Source organism: Varroa destructor, unplaced genomic scaffold (genome assembly GCF_002443255.2).
Source record: "Varroa destructor unplaced genomic scaffold, Vdes_3.0 BEIS01000007.1, whole genome shotgun sequence".
Classification (NCBI taxonomy): domain Eukaryota; kingdom Metazoa; phylum Arthropoda; class Arachnida; order Mesostigmata; family Varroidae; genus Varroa; species Varroa destructor.
Window position 1 is genome coordinate 23332108 of NW_019211460.1, and position 6653 is coordinate 23338760.

Genomic DNA, 6653 nt, shown 5'->3' on the forward strand with positions numbered 1-6653 from the left:
GGAAGTCGGCATTCGTTATCGTATCATAGTCCATCGTCGGACGTCGGCTGCTATTGATCCAGTGACTAGTTCGTCGTCTGCTACTTTGGTCTGCTCCGCTTAACACGGCTCTGTGGGGCTCATCAAAAGCAGTGGCGTATGAGGGAAACGTAAAGACTAGAGAATGCTCATAGGTTTTATCCGGTTTGTTGATTTCCATTGTTACACAAAAAGAAGACGGAGGCGCGTGTGCTGAGGAAAACACAAGCTTATCTATAAGACAGCCAGTGAAGCTGACGAAAGGTTCACGGACTGCTTACTATATTGTTGGTGCAGGCAGACTTCTTATCGGGATGGTCTGCTCATGTAGGTGTTAGGTAGACAAATGCAAACATGTACCGGGAAGTAGTAGACGCTAATCGATATGTCAAATAACGTACATAGAACATCTACAGTACGCGTTGTGAGGAACACCTAGTGAAAAAAAATCGACGATAATTTGTAGCCAGAAACGAGTATGACTTCTGATATCCTTCCGGTCCCTAAAATTATTATTGTATTTAGTGAAGCCTGCGTAAACTCCTTTCACCAAACGTACGGCAAAAAGTTTTCTACATTTTTACATAACGCCTGCAACGTGTACGTACTATGATACGTCTCAAGGAGCTGCTTTGCAATCGCAAGCGTGAGGCTCTCCAAAATAATATTCGGACTACTCAGTATTTAGTAAAATATTCCAAGTTTGCTGAGAGTTTACAATTTCAGCTTAAATAGAGCTTTTGCTAATCCAGTTGGCTTTTGCAGATGAATTACCCTAGATTTCTGGCCATAATCATATTTTATCATCCGATCCGAAACAGATTTGATAAATCCGATTGAAATCAGATTTTATCAAATCTGTTTTCAATCGGAAAAATTAAACGTGAAAATCAAGAATTTTCTTTGTTTGGATAGTTACTAGCATTTATGTTCGATCAGCTGAGTTGGAGGGTATAGCACGAAGAAGCAGAAAAATTGGTCCATTATTTTGAGCCTATATAATCTCACATAATCATATATTTTCAGAATTACTTGCCGAGTCTCATTTACCCAAATATCGACGTTTATTACTGAAATGATGCCCAATGGGCTTTTTGTAAAAACGTTATATTGACGCGCTCTACCCACTTTCGAATTACGGAACAACTCTAGCCTGTCGGCGATAGCTAAATGGTTCAATGGGTAGGACATCTGTTATACATACGCACTGATTGTAGAGATATTCGCATGTTGGGCCTGAATCTTTCTGAAACATACTCGTGTGATGCAGTGCGATTCTAATGTAAATTAAGAAGCTTAACGCTTTAACAGACGCGGCTGGCTTGATATGTAGAATTCTCAGCTAGTCATCTCTCTGCTATTGATGTGGGCGAAAATAAGGCTGTACGTATCGCTTTTTAAGCTTATGAAGTCTATATATTGCCCATCACTGGTAATGTTCGTGTACTCTATGAAAAGAATCATAAAAGGAATTATTGCATTTAGTCACCTAAAATAAAAAAAAAAAACACATAATTTATTGCTGATAATTTAATTATGATGTCAGCAAATTGTAACGGAACAAATTTAGGACTTCGTTTGGAACTTTGGAAATCTGCCATAACGACCTATATCGCTGAGAATGTAGTATTAATTATCTTCTGCATTGTACAAGCCCGTTATTTAGGGCCTACCTCTATTGGCGATTCTTCACTATCCATTACGAAACTGCACGCGGTAAGTATACGTTATTATATATATAGTGGCCAAAAAGGTAAATATATCGCTTAGACAGCGAACATGTAAAATAATTTAGGCTCTATTATATCATGGTCAGTGGGACCCGGCTAATGCCCCAGTTTCATCCCCGAATTAGACGGATTTAAAGGCACATCGCTAACTCAGTAGAAAGGCGTTTACGGGCCTCTTAAGACAGACTAGTTTCCACTAGTGATTTCTCGCTGGGGCTATAAGGAGATCGAACACAAGTTGTCGATACCGATTTCATTGTTAAAAGCCTGAAAAACAACAATTATATATGTCTCGTTAGTATCTTTCTAGGAGTCCGATCGCAGACATATTTCTCACTTCGATACCTAAAAGCTTTTTTATGAAGTAACTTCACAGGTGATCTTTAAATACGATATATACGGGGTCAGACAAACAATTACAACGAATTGTCATTAGTTCGTAAGGGTTCAAAATTGAAGTGTAGCTGCTGCTGATTTGGGAGAGCTGTTTGGCGGCATTTACACGCAAGTTTCTAGATGAGTTCATCGAGGCGCGGTCAAGGCCTAAGACGTCATATAATTTTATACATTTCCGAAACAAGAATTATCGCGTAGTGATATATCCTCTACTTATCCAGTAAACCCGTTCCCCACTAGGAGTGCTCTTGCAGTATTTAACTCATTCCTATTTCAGTTGCTATTGTCCTTATTATTATTATTATTATTATTACCCTTGCATATTCAATGAGCATTTGCCAAAATCAGCTGTAGATGTTACAAAAAAAAAAGCAAAGCTTGACGCATTTCCGAAAAGATAGGACAGTATCTGCCAGGGTAGGAACGTACCGAAAATCGACTCGTGCACGCCATCTATAGAGAAGCGTATAGGGATAAGATAGATTTGCGATCCGAACTCGCTTTTCTTCGATTCTTATTCTGATTCAGATAAATGCCAAATTTCTAAAATAAACATCAAATTGTTTACAGTGACTGACGTTATATTACAGGTGTATATATATATATATATATATATATATATATACATATATAAATAATCGAATCAATGCAACTGAATCTAGCTGAAATTTTAGCAGGGATCTAAATAAAAAGATCAAAGAAAGATTCCATTTTACCGTTGGGAGCAATATGCATAATGAAAAAGGCTTATATTTCATTGTTCTTTAGATATTATGCTTCGTGCCATAATGGTAAAAGGTTCGTGAGCAATCATCTCTTTCAAACGAAACGTAAACGGAGGATAGAAGATATGTTTCAAAAAACACAAAAACATCATTTGTTTGTTGGCTAGTCGGATAGCACTCGTTCTGGTACTGCGAAAGCCGACGCTATCTGATCCCAAATGAATAGGATGTGAAAGCTGTAAATAAACCAAGAATTTATTTATTCTTGATTTATTTACAGCTTTCTAATATTCTGTTAGCGGAATTAAACAGATCTTCTATGATGTTGGTCATATATATATATAACTTTTCATGTTCAATTGTGTTTAGGGAGCCTGCGCAGTAAACGGTTGTTTCACCGAATAACATCAAAGAGTGCGTTGCAACCATTAAACATGAGCTCCTGCCGAGTTATAAAGACACATTAGTGTGTGGCATTGCGAAGATTTTCTCGTACTGTCCGAAATTATCGAATAAACCAAACGGTGCCATTACATTACGGCGGTAATCTGTAGTAATTTGTCTAGCCTGCAATGTTTTTAAAAAATATAATCTGCGAATGGCTTTTTTAGCCATTATAAGCAGCATCTGTAAAACAGAGAGATCCCGATAATCGAAACAAATTCATTGCTGATGTCAACATTATGATTGATCCGTCCAACATCTAGTCAATGTCTTACAATCCGTTAACGACGTTTACGTTGTATCTAAATAAGCAATCGGCATAAACGATCTGGTCGTTCTTCATTCGTAAAAATGTAAAAAGTAGTGAACACCGCCTAATACAACAGACTTGAACTCGTTCGCCAAAAACTTGGTACTTTTCCTGTTGACGTTACGAAGTTCTTGGTTGCCTTTCTTTGTCCTTATCCCAACTGTGACCAGGGTGGCTTTAATCGAAGCTGTACCTAAATATACGTCCTATACTTAGGCCATTACGTATTGTTTCAGCCAGTTAAAATAGCGGTTGGCGAATCGAAACTAGCCTTAAGATAGGATAAACAAAGGTCCAGCTTGTGTTTCATGGCGTAGCATTTCTAGTTTCTGCATTGTATTTATGCGGTTATGTTACACAACTGAAAACAGTTTTGCCATACATAAAAGTAGAAGAAGTTTCTGTTCGAACCCCCTAGACGCAAATATAGAGAAATTTACCCTACCCTAAAGCCTATAAATCTTGATTAATATATACATGTACCTTGTACCTGGCTTTACGAGACTAAGTGACACGAGCATTTACATTTACCCTGCACCATCATCATAACAAGCATAGATATTTATAAACATAGACAATTACTATGAGCGATAATTCTGCCTCTGTTAGAAACTGAGCAGTTTGAAAACAGAAAAAAAAATGGATCGAGATAGAAAGTCTGTTGCAACATGTACCAAAACATATCGAGCCATCTTTTTTACTGTATGTGTGATCTTCGTGCCACATAATAGTAGTAATGGAAAAAACATCAAATAATCACTGTCGATGATTATATGATGAAGGCTACCAGAAAATGAAGAGGCTAGAAGAAAATGAAGATCCATAATTAAATAAATTATTAAGTACATAAGATACATAAGTAGAAGAAAAATATGCACATTACTATGTCTAGTAATAACGGACTAGTTATGGAACATGTAGAAAATATAGTAGTTAGTACTTGTTGGTGATAATATGGAGACTAGAAAATGTATATGCGCATATAGGACAGCCTTGTCGGCAAACCCACAGAAAAAATCTTCTAATGTTATATGAGTGAGGGAAGCGACCTATTAAACTGGTCGAAGTAAAGCTCCATATAACGACTCCTTGAAAACGAGGAAAAACGATTCAAAACAAAACCTGATAATTTGAGAAAAATAAACGGGGTTCTGGGATTTTAAACGACTGGCGGCCACACAGTATACACATACATATATAACAGTTTAATTTGGCCACGATTTAGTGGCCACAGCAAAGTTTAATTGAATGAACAAACAAATTTGATGGCCGCGACGAAGCCCACGTCTGATTTGATTTGTGAAACCGACCCAGCCATAAGATGTGGAGGCTGGTCAGCAGCGGTCTGTATGACTTCCCAATTTCCGCTTAACTGTAAAAGCGAGAAACGATACAGGAACGCGGAAGTCATTTGTTAAGTTGCCGCCGCGGCATCATTGTGATCTACATGGTCGCCCTCACTTAAGCTAGGTACGAAGGAAGGCCTGGAGGAGGGTCTGGCAGCACAGAATCCGTAAAGGCACACGTCGACAAGGGAGACCTAACGTATGCAACAAGAGGACACACACTGTCCGAAGAAGGAAGAAAACCACTGGGTACGTACCATCACTAAGAACCCAAATTGTTCGAAGTCAGCACTACGAGTATGAGACCGTTAGCACTGCGTCGCAAAGGGCATCACGCATCGAGTACAAACGAATACCCGGTTAATCCCGGCTGAGTGTTACGACGAACAAAGTATATATATGTACACATACATATAAAATGGCATGTTCAAATTTGGGCGGGCTTCCGGCGGGCGTGAATTGGTCCCCTGTTCTTGGTGCCGCAAAAAGCCCGTTGTTTCTAAAACAAAACAATGGACCGCAAAATGATGCGTTCGATGAACCCTGATCAATTTTAAAAACTTAATTTCTAGCCAGGAGCCGACGTTGTATATTGCTGTCAATTTTCACGTGTAGACTAGATCATTAGACAAACTCGCTAAACACGCTTCGACGCTGCTTACACAAATAGCGCCAGCGATAAGAGTAATATTGCGATATGGAAGATGGAAAGTGGGTTGGAGAATTTTATTTAAGGTAAGACAATATTTACACAAGGACTTAGAATCAATAAACTTTAAGTAAAAAAAAAAACGGAATCCTTTACTAGGAGCTTTTTAAGATTGTAAGCGACCACGAAATAGTTTTCATATAAGGTTCTACCCATAAAACATAATCTATCCTCACAAGTGTACGCTTTAAAACATTTACTTATTCTATTAATAAGTCATTTTTATTTACAAAAATAGAAAAAAATAAGCGCTTTACTAAACCTGAAAGTCAGGCTACGCGTTCCGAACGTTTACCCTGCACGCTTGACACCATAAGCGATGTTAAAAGTGCTTTTATTCGCTGTTCCTCACCTTCTTACCTTCCTTATTGCATCGATGATGTGAAAAGAATGATTAGATTAATAATATTAAAGCATAGCAGAGTGCTAAAGTAGTTACTGAAGGCTATATCAAGGCTTTTCATCATATGGTTATTACACATAAGTAGTTACTGATAATTGTAGTACATTAGCGAAGGTATAGGTGAAATGCAGGCCAATTTTCCCTTTTTCGATAAAGAGAAGCAGGCTCAGAACGAATTAACAGTATGCCATTTCAATACGTCTATGAGAAGTCCAGTAAATAAATATGAATTCGTATGTGCAGCATGACTTAGCATGAGGTTTACACGTTAGTCTCACCGTCATAAGCGGTGAGGGTTAGTCGACGTCTTATATTAATCTTCAACTGAGCTATATATTCTGAATTCGGTAACGAAGCGTCTATCTGCGGTACTCGTCTTACTACGTGGTCGATAGCCTCCAGCCTCGGCTTCAGAACGAAAGCTTCCAGAAACTGAACAAACACCGATTTACGGTCATTACTCGATGTATTATAAATAATTGATATCGTTTCCAGATTTAAGAATCCGAAAGACTTTGCTATCAGCTCTATCTCGTCAATATTTTTCCCCAATTGCGACATAAATGATATAT

General features: G+C 38.1%; 1 protein-coding gene across 4 annotated transcripts in view; it reads right to left on the reverse strand.

The window, feature by feature from the left end:
* Positions 1 to 1198: 1198 nt before the first annotated feature.
* The window catches only part of LOC111254841 (uncharacterized), a 28351-nt gene continuing 22896 nt past the window's right edge, over positions 1199 to 6653 (reverse strand). The window contains exon 6 of one of the 4 annotated variants that reach the window (XM_086975166.1): positions 1199 to 2015. The gene's annotated coding sequence lies outside the window, so the exon portion shown is untranslated. The remainder of the gene's footprint in view (positions 2016 to 6653) is intronic. The other 3 variants (XM_086975165.1, XM_086975163.1, XM_086975162.1) reach the window with 3 other exon arrangements.